Source organism: Heterocephalus glaber, unplaced genomic scaffold (assembly GCF_053883595.1).
Source record: "Heterocephalus glaber isolate CG9 unplaced genomic scaffold, H.glaber_assembly_v1.0 deba00001472, whole genome shotgun sequence".
Taxonomy (NCBI): domain Eukaryota; kingdom Metazoa; phylum Chordata; class Mammalia; order Rodentia; family Bathyergidae; genus Heterocephalus; species Heterocephalus glaber.
Window position 1 is genome coordinate 87,808,645 of NW_028258315.1, and position 14,666 is coordinate 87,823,310.

General features: G+C 44.1%; 1 protein-coding gene across 7 annotated transcripts in view; it reads left to right on the forward strand.

Moving 5' to 3' along the window:
• Nucleotides 1–14,666, forward strand: part of Arhgef3 (Rho guanine nucleotide exchange factor 3) — a 310,353-nt gene that overhangs the window by 128,729 nt on the left and 166,958 nt on the right. The window contains exon 3 of one of the 7 annotated variants that reach the window (XM_087181504.1): nucleotides 10,530–10,684. The exons of the other annotated variants lie outside the window; for them this stretch is intronic. The gene's annotated coding sequence lies outside the window, so the exon portion shown is untranslated. The remainder of the gene's footprint in view (nucleotides 1–10,529; nucleotides 10,685–14,666) is intronic. 7 annotated transcript variants of the gene reach the window in all.

Here is a 14,666-nt window from a genome sequence, read left to right on the forward strand (position 1 = left end):
GAAGTAGATGCAAGCAGCATATCTAAATTTAAATTTCCTAGCCTGGGGATGTAGCTCAGCGGTGCAGCGCCTGCCTGGCAAGCATGAGGCCCTGAGTTCGATTCTCAGTACACCCCCAAAGAGAAAAGTACATTTAAATATCCTGGTATCCACATTAAAAGAAGCAAACAGAAAGAGGTGAAATTAATTTTTAAAGTCTAGTTTGTTTAATTCAATAGACCCAAGTATTAACATTTCTGTAGGTAATGACATACTAATTAAGTACATACTTTACTTTTTTCATACTATGTCTTCCCAGTCCAGAGTGGTTGTGTGCAGAGAGCACATTGCAGTGGGACTTGCCAGGTTTCAAGGCCCAGTAACCACGCATAGCTCCTGGCAACCATAAAACAGTGCGAGTTTAGAGCAGCACCCCCTAGAACTCCCAATGATGATGGGTCCCAGACAGTGGCCATTGATGTCCTGACATGTGGCTCATTCAACTGCAGGACTGAGGCTTTAATTGTACTTAATTGATGTGTCAGTTTGAACAGACGCATGTACCTAGTGGCTGCCATATTGGACAGCATAATCCCAGAGATTTGACTGTCTTAGAGAAATATTGATTCAAACTCGACATTGACAGAGATTTTAGAGTGAGGGCAATAGACCCTTTAATACAGTGTAATATATGTGGGAGTATAAATGAGAGCAGGCTTCATCAAGGACAGTTTGGCAATGTTTATCGAACTTACAGATATACGTTCCCCTGGACCCAGCAGTTCTGTTCCTGGATATTAGTGCTGCAGAGTCTCTCATGCGTGTAGACTGGCTTATCTAGAAAGTTGTTTGTGGATAGAAGATTGGCAACTGCATATATACCCAGTCAACAGAGGACTTCAATAAATAAGTTATGGCACATTTAACAAATGTAATTTGCAGGGGTGGAGATTTAGCTCAGTGGCACCGCACTTGTCTTGCAAGTCCAAGGACCTGAGTTCGATCCCTAGTACCAAAAAAAAATGTAATCTGCAATTATTGAAAAAAATGAGACTAGTTTTATTTGATGGCATGAAAGGCTTTCCAAGATATAATGTTAAGCAAGTGTATAGCAGTGCGAATAATGTACAACTATTTGGATAAAAGAAAAGATCTACTCATTTCTGTTGGGGCAGCTCTGAAAGAACACAGAAAGAACTGATCACAGTGGTTTCCTCCTGGGAGTGGAAGGGGTGACAGGTGGGGCAGATTTGCTTGTCACTGTGTGGCATACCTTTTGGAATTTAATCTCATACATTTATAATACCTATTCATAAAACAAATACCTAAAAAATAGAAAGAGGAAACTTGCAGGGAAGGGTGGATCCCAGAAGGCTTCCTAGGAGAGGTGACCATTGGAGCAGGTTGCAGAAGGTGCACAGGAGGAAGCTTGATGGTCATGAGCGTGAACCAGTGGACTCCAGGAGCCACAGGGAGCCATTGATGGTCAGAAGGAAACGAAATGACTTGGTTGCCTTTGTGTGAGTGACAGCTCTGCCAGAGAAGAGGGTGGTCTGAAACTGTGGTTCTCAAAGTATGGCCAGAGGCACCCTAGGAGGGTACAGTGAATGCCACACCTGCATGTTGGCCGGAATAACACGTCACAGTAGATGAATGACAGGAGCCCAGCTCTCTGTGCAGCTGGCCACTAATATATAAAACAGTGTTTCTCTTTTCATTATGGTTTAGAAAATGTAGTTACTTTTTATTAAAATAATGAAAACAAAGGTCATTGGGGCCCTCAATAATTTCCAAAAATATGGAGGGGTCCTGGGATCAAAACTGAAGAACTGCTGGTCTAGAGGCAGGGAGGCCCTGTGGGCTTGATTTTGGTTGGATCACGGTAAACTCGAGGGAAGCAAACACAGCTCCGCCACTATAAGTCTGCAGGGGGCCTGAGCCAGGCACAGGAGCAGATGTGCGTTTTCTGTGTCCAGGTGCAGCCATGCGGCCCAGGCAGGTGCGTGTGGAACAGGGCTCGGTCGGTGCATCAGTTGGACTGACAGGAATGTTGATCATGCCCTGATACCATTTCCCACTGATGAATTCTGTTATTTCCAGTTCTTTGCTGTCATAAACATCCCGGGCATGTCTTCTAGTGCCCGCTGGCGAGGCTTATTGTGGAGTGTCTCCTTATGGGTGGAGTGCCACAGACAACCAGCGTGACCCGAGGCAAGAGTGGCTCTGCAGTTTCTGGCTCTGCCCCAGCTTTGAGACCCCCCACTCCCACCCTTTCATATCTGAAGACTTTAACTTTAATCTGAGATTGTGGAATTGGCATCTGGGTTTAACTCCTACTCCCTGATTCCCCACTGCAAAACATAAGATGCCAACTCTGAGTGGCAGGCAATTCAGGAAAAGTCTGCCTCTCCCTCTCCCCCTCCCCTCCCTCTCCCTCTCCCTCCTCCTTTCCTTTCCCTCCCCCACTTCTCCCCCCTTCCTCCCTCTGTGCACATGTGCACACACGCTCACACACACACACACACACACACACACATGCAGGTTCTGTATTCTGGTTCCCTGGGTGAGGCAGGACCAAAAACTTGTGCTGGTTACTCTTGATTTCAAGGAGAAATCTCCCAGCCAGCTGCTCTGGTGCTGTGGTATTTGCTGTGACAGAGTTGTGTGGGTTCTCGCTCAGAAGGAGAAACTGGGCCTTGTTCTGTTGCCTGACCTGGGCTGGTGTTAGGGGAGAGGTGCAGTTAGGCATTGTGCCTAGAGCTGAGGCTTTGGCCACACAAATGCAGTGTAAGTGCTTAAGCCACTACTTTTTCCCTGGGTAGGCCTCCCTGCAGCCCTCTTCCCTGGCTGTACAAGATCTGCATTCAGAAGTGCCTGGGCAATGCTTGTAATTGTGGCCCGTCAGTAGAAGGCTGAGGCAGGAGGATTGCAAACTGGAGCCCAGCCTGCGCAACTTAGCAACTTAATGAGACCCTGTGCCCCCCCCAAAAAAGAGTAGCTGAGAGTGAAGTCCCTGGGTTTAGTACCCACTATCACAAAACAAACCAAAACCTATGTGTTTGGTTTAATGCTCTGTAGTAATTGTTTTGAAATATAATAAATTTTGGACAAAGGTCCCTGCATTTTCACAATGCTCCACATCCTGCACACTACACAGCCGGCCTTGCCTGAAGCATCAGTGCGTCTCTTATACCAAAAGGGTCTGGGCAGAGGGGTGGGCAGCTCCATGGACCCTGCTCTTCCTGCTCTGCGGAGCCCGCCCCATCCTGAGCCCCACATTCCTGTTCATTTCCTTGCTTCCTATTCCTACATTTCTTTTTTCACTTCTCTCCCTCCGTACATACACACACTCATTCTTCACAGGTTTCACACTTGCCAATTTTTCTGCCTCTTATTTGTCTGTAGCACCAGCATCAGTACTCACGGCACTGTGTGGTCCTTCGTCACTGTCACTGTGCGAGCGAGGGTGTGAAACGCGAGTCCTCGTGCTGTCCCAGCCAGGGTGGGGTGAGGCCATGCCCTGCCTTGTGTCCCAGCCCTCCCAATGTGAGCAGGAGCCTGTTGCAGCCTGTGTAGCTCCATGCCTTCACACTTTAGCAGTGTTCTTTGGTGAGCTCACTGCTGAAAATGATGCCCGGGTGTGGTGCTGAAGCGTCCGGTTCGCATTCCACAGAGAATGTGTGGGTTCAGAGACGCGCCCAAGGGGCATCAATGGTAAGGAACCAACAATGCGTACTAAATAAGTCATCCTAAGCAGAAATACACAGCGCATAACGCCAAGTTAGGTATTGATTGGTTGATAAAAACATTGCAAGCAGAGGCTTGCAAGGCACCTAACAGTGTGTTTTTCCTAGGAGCGATGGTTTCATATTCACTAAGTCAGTGTTTATGGCAACTTTATAAAACACAGCTCCTAGCCAGGCATGGTGGTGCATCCTTGTCATTCCAGCCAGCAACCTGGGAGGTTGAGGCAGGAGAAACATTAGTTTGAGCCCAGCCTGGGCAATTTAGTGATAAAAATAAAAAATAAAAAAGAGACTGGGAGCTGGGCGTGGTGGTGCACACCTGTAATCCCAGCATTCGAGAGGCTGAGGCAAGGGGCTCCCCGTGAGTTCAAGGTCAGCCTGAACCGTGTAACGAGACCCTGTCTCAAAAAACAAAAACAAAACAAAAAAGGGACCGGGGATGTAGCTTAGTGTGAAGGTCCTTGGTTCAATCCCCAGTATGGGGGTGGGACCCTCCAAAAGCAAAAAACCCCCACAGCTCCTGCATGCAGTGAGTCGTGTGTGTTTGTGTGTGAGTGAGTGTGCATTATATGTGTCTTTTTCTCTCCTCTGCTCACCCTCCTTTTTGCCCATTCTTTTTTTCTTCTCCTAATCCCTTGCTTTTCTGGTTCACTTCATTGGCCATTGGTCCTTCTGGTATTAGCTTTCTTGAGCCCTCGGGGCTCCCACAGAAGGGCTTTTATTCATTCATCCACCATTCAGTACACATTTGTAGGTTACTTTCTTTTTGCCTTGTCCTGGGCTACGCTGGGACCTCAACACAGACGTTATGTTTTTAAACCATGCTTATAACACAGGGTTATTGTAATCTGTGATTTCAGGCAAATCGAGAATCTCAGCTTGACTTCTAGAAAGTGTTTCCTTTAATCTCTGCCATTCCTTGGCCACAAGCAGTCTCCTTGGCCACATGTGGTCATAAAATGTTAGAAGGAAACTTTAGAAGTCACCTCGTCCTACTCTCAGTTTAGGTAATGAAACTGAAATCCAGAGAAGAAAAGTAAAATGCCTAAGGTCACATAGCTAGTTTGAGGGCCTTAAAAACAGATAACTACCCAGGAAATACTTGTTTGCCAATTGCTGTATTTTATAACTTACGAATAAGGCAAGACAAAGATAGCATCAAATGGGCAGAGGACCGAGCTCAGTGGCACTGTACCTGCCTCGCAAGTGCCAGGTCCAGAGTTTGACTCCCGGTACCAAAAAGAAAAAAAAAAGATAGCATCAATTATTATCTGATAACTTCTGAAAAAAAATTATAAAATATTTTTAAAATTTATAAAACAAGCTGGGTGTAGTGCCTCTAATCCCAGCATTCAGGTGGCTGAGGCAGGAGGATCGCTGCAAGCCCAGCCTACATAGTGAGTTCAAGGCCAGCCTGAACTACATAGCGAGACAACCCCCCTGCCCAAAAGTTATAAAGCAGATTTCTGTAAATTGTGTACATTGTAGTAAAGTTGGAAAAAATATCCGAATAGAAGTTTTAGAAAAGTATAGTAAAGTTGGAAAAAATATCTGAATAGAAGTTTTAGAAAACTGTTTAGGTTTAACTTTCTACAGCAGCATTTCAGATCTGCAGTCAAGATGTCCAGATGTTTATAATAGAGAGAGAGGGTCTTTGAGTTTCTCATTTGGGTGATTTTCTTTATTAAAATATATAACCCATCCCAAAGTAGGCATGACTTGGCCCTAACAATGTACAACATAAATTTGCATGCCAGGTCTGTGACAACACAGAGGAATGAAATCTCCTGCAAAGCCAACCAGGAAACAGATTGCCCAGGCCTTGCTTCCCTCCAGGTTCCCAAACCGAGACTCCATTTCTCCCCTCCCAAAAGGGGGAAGGAAGAAGGTTAAGTAAAGATAATGTGCCCATCCTCAAACAAAGCATGGCTAACCCTTGTGGGTCCCTCAAGCACTCCCATTTCCTGTGGCTAAATTAGGTCTATAAGACAGGCATTTCATTTTTAATCCATGACTGCACAAGCAGGGTTACAGACCTCTCTATACAGGATGGGAAAAAGGAGGAGCCCCTCTGCAGCCATCTAGGGGAGAGGGCCAGAGAGAGTTGTTTTTTCTTAGTTGTCATTAGCAGCAAAGTCCGTGGGACAGTTACGTGATTATGGTACAGTGTGAGAGGGAGCTGTCCGCCAGAAATTGTTTCCTAATTCTCATTCTTGTGAATCATCTTTTACCATATCCCTTGACCTGAAATTGACTTAATAATTTTATAAAAAGCAGCATAAGGGCCGGGGATTTAGCTCAGTGGTTCTGCTGCCTGCCTTGCAAGAGCAAGGACCTGAGTTCGATCCCTGGTACCAAAAATAAAAAATAAATTAAAAAATAAATAAAAAGCAACATATATTTTCCCCTTATATTGCTTTTTAATGAAATGTTTATATTTATTTTTTTTCTGGTACCGGGGATCGAACTGAGGACCTTGTGCTTGCGAAGCAGGTGTGGTGCCACTGAGCTAAATCCCTGGCTCTATATTTATTTCTTTGATAAACAGGAATTCAGTATGTTTGCTGTAAATAGAATATAGCTAGTAAATATTGCTCATGTTTATTTATGAAGATAAATACACACAAAACAGCATGGCTCACTTTTAGCTACATGCGTGGCCTGAGCCTCTTTGTTCCCAGAAGAAAAGGATTGAGTCTGGTATCAATTTCAGGGACGTTAAGGGTATGGTAGCCCCAGTATAAGCCTTTCTGCTTAGTGGATTCTAGATAGACAGTGAAGTGAAAACAGTAACTTTCTTATTGTGTGATGCTGCGTGAAAGCTGCTGGAACAGACTCCAGGGGCCCACCCATATGGCCTAGGCCACTCCAAAGGCCATCGTTGGGTCCCTGTCCATGCCTGTAACTTCCTGTGCCCCTCCACCCGTGGGTGTTTCCATCCCGAGGAGCCTCCTCCATCGGTGAAGGGAGGAGTTGGTGGATGAGCACCCCTAGCTGGTCGTTCTCAGTGGGGAGTCCTGGGGTGTGCTCCCTCCTCTTGGAAGGAGTTCCCAGTGGGTGTCACTCTGGCCTGCCAGCTGTGACCTGCTGGCTCCACACACTCCACCGACTTCCCTCCTTTCCCTCCGGGTCTTACTTCCTCACACCCACTGTTTTTCTGAGGATCACTTAAGTGATCCTCACTTTACCCCAGAGTTGCTTTAGGGGAACCCCAAACAAAGACACCTGGTAAGTATACTACAATAAATACACCTAAAGATCCTTTTTATTTTTTAAATTTTATTTATTATTTTGGTACCAGTAATCAAACTTAGGACCTTGTGCTTGCCAGGCAGGCATGGCACCACTGAGCTAGATCCCTTTTATTTATTTTATTTTTTTGGTACCAGGGATTGAACTCGGGACCTTGTGCTTCCAAGGGAGGCAGGGGAACCACTGAGCTAAGTCCCCAGCCCAAGATCCCTTTTAAATAGATACATATAGTTAGATTAGAATGGAAACCTTGGAATGAATTCATGGTTATACACATACACATACACATTGATATTTTTTCTTCCAAGTGTCTACCGAGAGGGTCTAGAAGCAGTGACATCCCGTTACCAAAGAACACACTTTGTGCCAGCTATCAGTTTCTAAATACCATTGTCTGATAAAAGGATCCCAGGCTCCTTGGAGAAATGGCTAATGCCAGGGCTGAGGCAGGGAAAACATCAGAGGATCCTGGAGTATCTTTTTTATACCAAGAAGTGCTTTGAGAATGATGGGTATGTGAACAAGATGGACATGCGCCGGCTTGCAGAGGTCTCGCTTGCCAAGTCTGGGACAATCTGACCATCAAAATGAACACTGATGATAATAGTCCCAACCCACTGAATACATAGGAATCCTAGAATCCACACTGATGTAAATATAGGGGTCCCTCCTCACCCCTGAGCGATATGCTCTGAGTCCCCAGTGGCTGTCTGAAATCAGGGATAGTACCATGCACTGTATATACACACCGTGTCTCTTCCTATACACGGCCTCGTCAGTGACTAATGACTGAGTAGTGTCCGATACACCGGACACAGGGGTGACTCACGTCCTCGGCAGGTCAGAGCAGGACGGTATAGGATGGGATGGGATTTCATCATGCTGTTCAGTGGTGTGAAGTGTAAAACATGAATTGTTTATTTCTGAAATTTTCAATTTAAGACCTTCAGACCAAGAGTGACTGAAATTGGGGGAAGTGAAACCAGAGATAAGGGGGGATCTCCTGGCAATAAGTCAGCAAGTGATGGTGAAGGGAAAGCTGACAGGGAAACACCAGCTCACACAGAGAAGGGACGATGGAGTTTATAAATCATCAGTAGATGCTGAAACGAACACTTCCTGGTGAATAAGACACTGCCATGGTTTCAGTTTACTTGTTACTGCCAGGCATGGTGGCGTATGATTGTAATCTCAGCACTCTGAGAGGCTGAGGCAGAAGAACTGCGAATTCAAGCCTAGCTTGGACAACTTAGCAAGGCCGTCTCAAAAAATTAAAAAAGGGCTAGGGATGTAGTTCAGTGTGAAGGACCTGGGTTCATCCCTACTATTGAAAAAAAAATTACTTATTACTTGAAAAGGGAAAAATTGTAAGTTTACAATGGAGGAACTGAATAATTAAAGCTGACACTACTACTGTTAGGATGAAGTGACACCACATATCTTCTGATGTGATATACTAATGAACACATCATTCCTGTTGTACTTCTATGAAAAAATGTGCAATCTAAAGTTCCTAAGTCTAAAATCTAAATTCCCATCACTGTAGATATTTTTATTTATTTATTTATTTATTTAGGTACTGGAGATCAAACTTGGGTTCTTGTGCTTGTAAGGCAGGCGGTGGAACTACTGAGCTAAATCCCTGGCCCCCAATGTAGATATTTTTCAATACATAACCTGAATCTAATCATAAAGAAACATCTAATTAAGCCACACAGAGGGAAATTATACAACCCAGCTGGCCTACACGATTCAGAATCATCAAAATTGGGTTGGGGATTTAGCTCAGGAGCACAGTGCCTGGCTAGCATGCCTGAGGCCCTGGGTTCAAGCCCCAGCACTTAAAAAAAAAATTGTCAGAATCAAGAAATAGACAAAGCTATTCTAGATTAAAGGACATTAAGAAATATATGGTAATAAATGCAATGCAGGATCCTGAATTGGATTCCGGACTGAAAAAAACAGTAACTATAAAATGTATTTTGGGGATAATAGGCATGTTTTTAAAATGAATAGTGGATGAGTTTTGTCAGTGCCAAACTTCCTGCTTTTGATATATAACTCTATGTGCAAGAAGATGTCCTTGTCCTTAGGAAATATATGCTGATGCGTTTAGGAGCTAAAAAGATATACGTAATGCCTGTTATTCATTCTCAAATAGGACAAAAAATAAATTATACTCGTTTGCTCCTAAATAGAGAGGGATAAAATGAATGGGGCAAGATGTCAGTAATCGGTGAATCTGAGTGAAGGGCTGGATCCGAGTCTGAATTTGTGAACTTTAAGTTTGAAGTTACAGTACAGTTGTCAAATGTAAAACGAAGTGGATTCACAGATAACCCGCACACTCAGCCCTCCAAAAGAAAAGGACTCAGGACTCGAGTCCACTTACTCCTCTGGACACCTGTGCCCTCTCCCCTCCCAGCTCCGGCCACAGACCTTGGTGCTATGAGGCCCTTCAAGACCTGCTGCCCCTTGGTGCCTGCAGCCCCGGCACCTTGTAAGGCAGCTGTTGGCCCAGACGCTTCTGCACAGTGAGGCTGGGTCTTAGCTAGGGCACAATTCCTTAGGCCCAAGAAGAAGATAATTTAAGGATTATTTGATCAAAATTAGCTCTCTCTCAAACAAAACTAGAAACCTCCTAAGAGGCCGGCTGTTTGTCCTTGAAGATGTTCCTTCCTCTCACTCAGGGGGAAAGAAACAGCTCTAAGAAAGTGACTGCGGAATATTGAGTATCCCTCAAAGCAATGGGCCCAAACATGCCAACAGCGCTGTCTGCCTGGTCAGTGTGCTGCTCTGAGGGTAGCTGGAGCCTTGGGGTCAGCCCTGGGCTGTGCCCATGCCATGACACAGGCCTCTCTCCAGCCCAGCTAGCACCCATTCAGCCCAAGGGGCCCCCAGTCTTAGCGCAGTTGTGACTCACTGGAGAGCAGTGCTCTTGGCAACAGTCTGCAGAGGAGTGATCAGAACAATAGAGAGAGGCCAGTTACCACTTCTGATTCAAGGTCTGGAAAGATGTCAGTGGTGATCACAGGGACATTTCTTCCCTCCTGGCTCTGTCTTTGAAAGTGGAGGAGGGGCTCACCACAACCCCAAATTACAGGGAGGGGGCAAAGAGCCGAACTCCAGGGACTTGCAGGTATGCAGGGCATCTCCTCTTCAGTGGCACTATCGTGTCCTGTCAAGTTTCGAGTCAAAGGCCTGAGTTGTGGTGAGCCACAAATGAGCCGCTGGGAAAAGGGAAAATATTTTGTGCTACATTTTCTAATCCTGAATCTTTGCTTCAAAGTCTACCGCAATCACTTTTATCCTCAAGTCTGAAACCAAGGTCTGGATTTTGCAAAATCAAAGCATATTTATCCAGCATTGAATCCATTTCCCAGGAAATCAGTGTTTTACTAAGACTAGAATTCTTTCCTGTCCTGGCCATTTCTGAGACCTAGCTCAGTGCACAGAGAAAATTTAGCAAATGTTTATTGACTGTTACATGTGAACAAATGAGCACTGTTGCCCACAAAATGGCAAATATAAAGCTGTAAAATTTCTTTTTAGGAAGACCAAATACCAAGAAGTACTGTTCATAAGATGCCACTTTTGATCCTGGAACCCACAGTATTCCTCAGTTTTGATGATACAAATCCAAGAAGCAGGCCGTAGTAGTGCATGCCTGTAATTCCAGGACTCGGAGAGGCTGACGTGAGAAAATTGTAAGTTCAAGCCCAGCCCAGGCACCTTGGCAACTTAGCGAGACCCTGTCTCAAAATAAAAAAGAGCTGGAAATAAATGTAGCTCAGTGTGAATGCCCTGCGTTTAATCTCCAGTAGCAAAAGCAAGCAAACAAACAAACAGAAAAAAACAGGAGACTCAGATAAATGGATTTCACTATATGGTTGATTTATTTGACAAATTTTACTGAACACCTTTTATGTACTAGGCACTGTACAAGCTGCTATAGATGTGTTGATTAAATGCTCTCAGGAAGAACATAGTCAAGTATACTCAGGTGATTCCAATGTACATGAAGACTGGGACTACCCTGGAATTGTCCCACCACAGTTTAGGAGGCTGGGGTTCTGGGCTACCAGCTCATCCCTCACAGGTTGAAGGCCACTCCCAGTGGCATGAACTCACCAGCATTTCTGGCCAGTAGAAAGCTGAAGTGTGCAGAGGAATGGTGATTACCAAAGGGATGTGTGCAGGCAATATCTGACGCACAGTAGCCAGATCGGATGTGAAATCTTGGCTTTGTACAAATACTCCCTGAGCAGCCTTAGTCAAGTCATTTAAGCTCTTCAAGCCTCAGTTTCCTTATAGCTAGTAATTTCTTTGTACAGTGATAAGAATTGGATATAATACATGAAAAGTTCCCTGGGCCTGGGATTTAGCTCAGTGGTTTCCGATGCCTGCTGTGCAGGCACAAGGACACAAGTTCAATCCCCGGTACCAAAAAAAAAAAAAAATTCCCAGAAAGCAGTGGATTCTTCATAGGCAATTATTATACAGCCCAGCAAAGGGAAGGAAAGAGGGGATCATCTTAAACAGCCAGAATATTCAACCACTCAGGTTGTGAGTTCCAACATGGTAGACCACACCAAAGGGTTCGGGAAGGGAATCTTTTGTTTGTTTCAAGGAATGTCCTGGTTTGTAGAGCAGTTTGGCAAGAGATGCTTCATCTCTGCTTTGTGTGACAAGTTGCCTGGAGGACTCAACGTTCCAGGTCCTGGTGGCTGAAGGGAAGCCTTGCTGTCCCTGTGGTGAAAGAACTGCTTGCTGGTGGTTGGGGAACTGCTCAGGAATCCGTGGGGTGCTGTAGCTGATGAGGTGTTACAGCACTGATGTCATTTCTAGACGGGATAAGGTGCCCAAGCCCAATGGTTAACTAACTCTCCTTGTCCACTCAGCTTCCCAGTGCTGTTGGGGATGGTAAGCGCTCTCACGTCTGAGCTATGCAACTGGACGGTCTAAGCCCATTGGCTACATGGAGTAATTTTCTAGAAATTAAGCAGTTATTTAGATATTTCCTAAATGGTATATGCATGCATGAACATATACACATATATACATGAACACACATATAAAATATTAACAAATATGTGTGTATGTTTATGATAATGGCTTGAAACCATTCCATCAGTATAGAATTTTAATAAGTAGGAGTATGTCGCAGTGTTTAAAAAATAAATAAATAAACAAATAACAGATGTCTAGAAAAACACCAGTGATAACAGTGTTATGAACCAGGGATTGTGGTTAATCCAGGGCACCTGAGAGCCAGTAGAAATAACCATAAGACAATTATAATAGTTTAAACGGCTTAGGAAAAAGTACTCTTGTTAATGCAGTTCTGTGCTGCTCATCATCTGATTGTTGAAAATCTCTATGGATGCGAACCTCTTCTTACCTTAGGTCAGTGTCCTTAAGGGTTTCTTTGGGGCAGGCTTTCCGGGAAATAGATTTGCCAGACCTCTACCCTGGGTAGACAAGTTTTCTGTCTTTTCCTCTGCTCCTCTGGCCTTGAGTGTATGGGTGCGAAGAGTGGTTGCCGTTTGTTGAATGACAGAGTGAGCCTTGTGGCGGTTGGCCCAAAAGGCCAGGTTAGCCCTGGCAGCCTTCGTCTCCCTCCTCTCACAGGAGTGATTGAACATCTTCTTTCCCAAGCTCTCCTTGGCTAAGGCCGTCTTATCTCTGCTTCCAGATAAGTTAAAGGCAAGCGTCTCCCAGCTAAAGCCATAACGGGCTTTTCCTAGCTTGTCAAAATCAAGTTAATCGTAGACTGTTACACATTGTAAGTAGTTTCTCCATGATTTTTGCTTCTGGTACCTGCACTCACTTGCTGTTATTGCTGTTTTTGCTGCTAATCCTACTAACAGTTACTATTTGATCAGTTACTGAGTCCCAGACATTGCTTGAGCCTTTTAAGGACAGTGATCTGTTAAACTCCCAATCTCCTTACGAGGGAGGCAGAGTAGTGCTCCATTTAGTAGATGAGACTGTGATTTGCATAATGCTGCACCATGAATAAAGGGCAACACTAGGATTTAAACTCTCCAAATCTGACCTGTGTGCCTGTATAGCATCTTCAAACTATAATTAATGGCACTGGAGCATATTAACAGCATAATATGTTATTTAAAATTTATTTACCAATAACTCAGAATCATGGTTTCCAAGTTCTCTGGCCGCATGGTTGAATCACCTAGAAAAAAGGGCCAAAGTTCTAGGATGCTAGAAAAGGGAGGGCATCTTAAAATGGGTGTGGGGAAGCACTGTGTTAAAAATGGAATAGGATCCCCTTTGCGTCCTGCTTAACCCTGGAGAAAACCAAAATGTGAGTCCCCTCACTGTTCAAATGTGAGTTTATTGAGTCAAGTTCCAGCTAAGGGCAAATACAAGAACATAAATCCTTTTGCTAATCTCTCCCCAAAGACGGCGTAGATGAAAGGCAAGGTATCAAAGCCTTTGAAACCACCAAAGCTGTTTTCCAGTGAAGAGATAAATCAAAAAGGTTTACAGTCTGGCTTGAATTTAATAATTATAAATGGCTAATCAGGGACTATGTGCTGCCAAGTTGGGAGCTGCTGTCTCTCTATTAGTGCATCGTTGCTGCTCTGGTCACCTGGCTCTTAAATGGAAAGGCCCATGATTAAGTAACAGGGCTCGTTTGACACTAATCAATTCAATCTCAGCCATTTATTTTTATTTATTTTTACTTTAAAAAAATTCTTTTACTGGTACATTTTGGGTGTACAATACGTTTACATTTATCATTGGGTGCTTGTAGCTGTACATGATGCATCTTGGTTCTTATTTTTTTCCCCATTACCTGTGTGTCCTTCACCCCCACCACCGTTCCCTATTTACATAGACTTCATTTCCACTTTTTTTTCTTTCTCATAATTTTTCCTCTCCCTTCTTCCCTTTCCCCTTCCCTTCCCACCACCCCTACACCTTTGGACCTTTCCCTATGTCAAATTATCAATTATTCATTTTAATCATTTTAATCCTTATTTACACTTTCAGTTTCTCACACTAGAGAAACTATTCGGTATTTACACATGTGTGTCCTATTTATTTCACTTAAGAGTATGGCCTCAATGTGCATCCATTTAGCTATAAATGTCTCTAGTTTCTCGATCTCAGTCATTTAAAATTAAGTCAGGCTTGCATTTGTCCTCATCTTGAAGGACATCCTGCAAATGTGGCTGAAGGTATCGAGAGGTGCCCCTATACAACTCGTGGGTATTTAGAAGTGAGTCCGGCTGTATCCTAGGTCTCTTCTGCATCTTCCTGCAGGATTCCCCGTCATCTCTTACACCCACTCTCCCTGCCTCTCCATGTCAAATAGCAGCAAAACAATTATACCAACAGGGACCGTGGTGGTAATAGTAATCATAGTAATGACCACAGTAGCAATAATTGTTCACATTTTTTACATCTTGCCATATGCCTGGTTATTTTCTAAATGTTTTATCTCCTTTCATCTTTGAAATTACTCTATAATGGAGACACTAAAGCTTAGGGAAGTGTTTTAAAGACACTGGTAAATCCCACACTCCTGGAACCCTCCTGGGACATAGTACATCTTCAATAAATATTTGCTGAGTAAATTCAGAAATAAAAAAGTAATTTGTTCAAGGTCATCCCAGTAGCAAATGGTGGAGCTAGATTTTGAAGCCAGACCCATTTCAT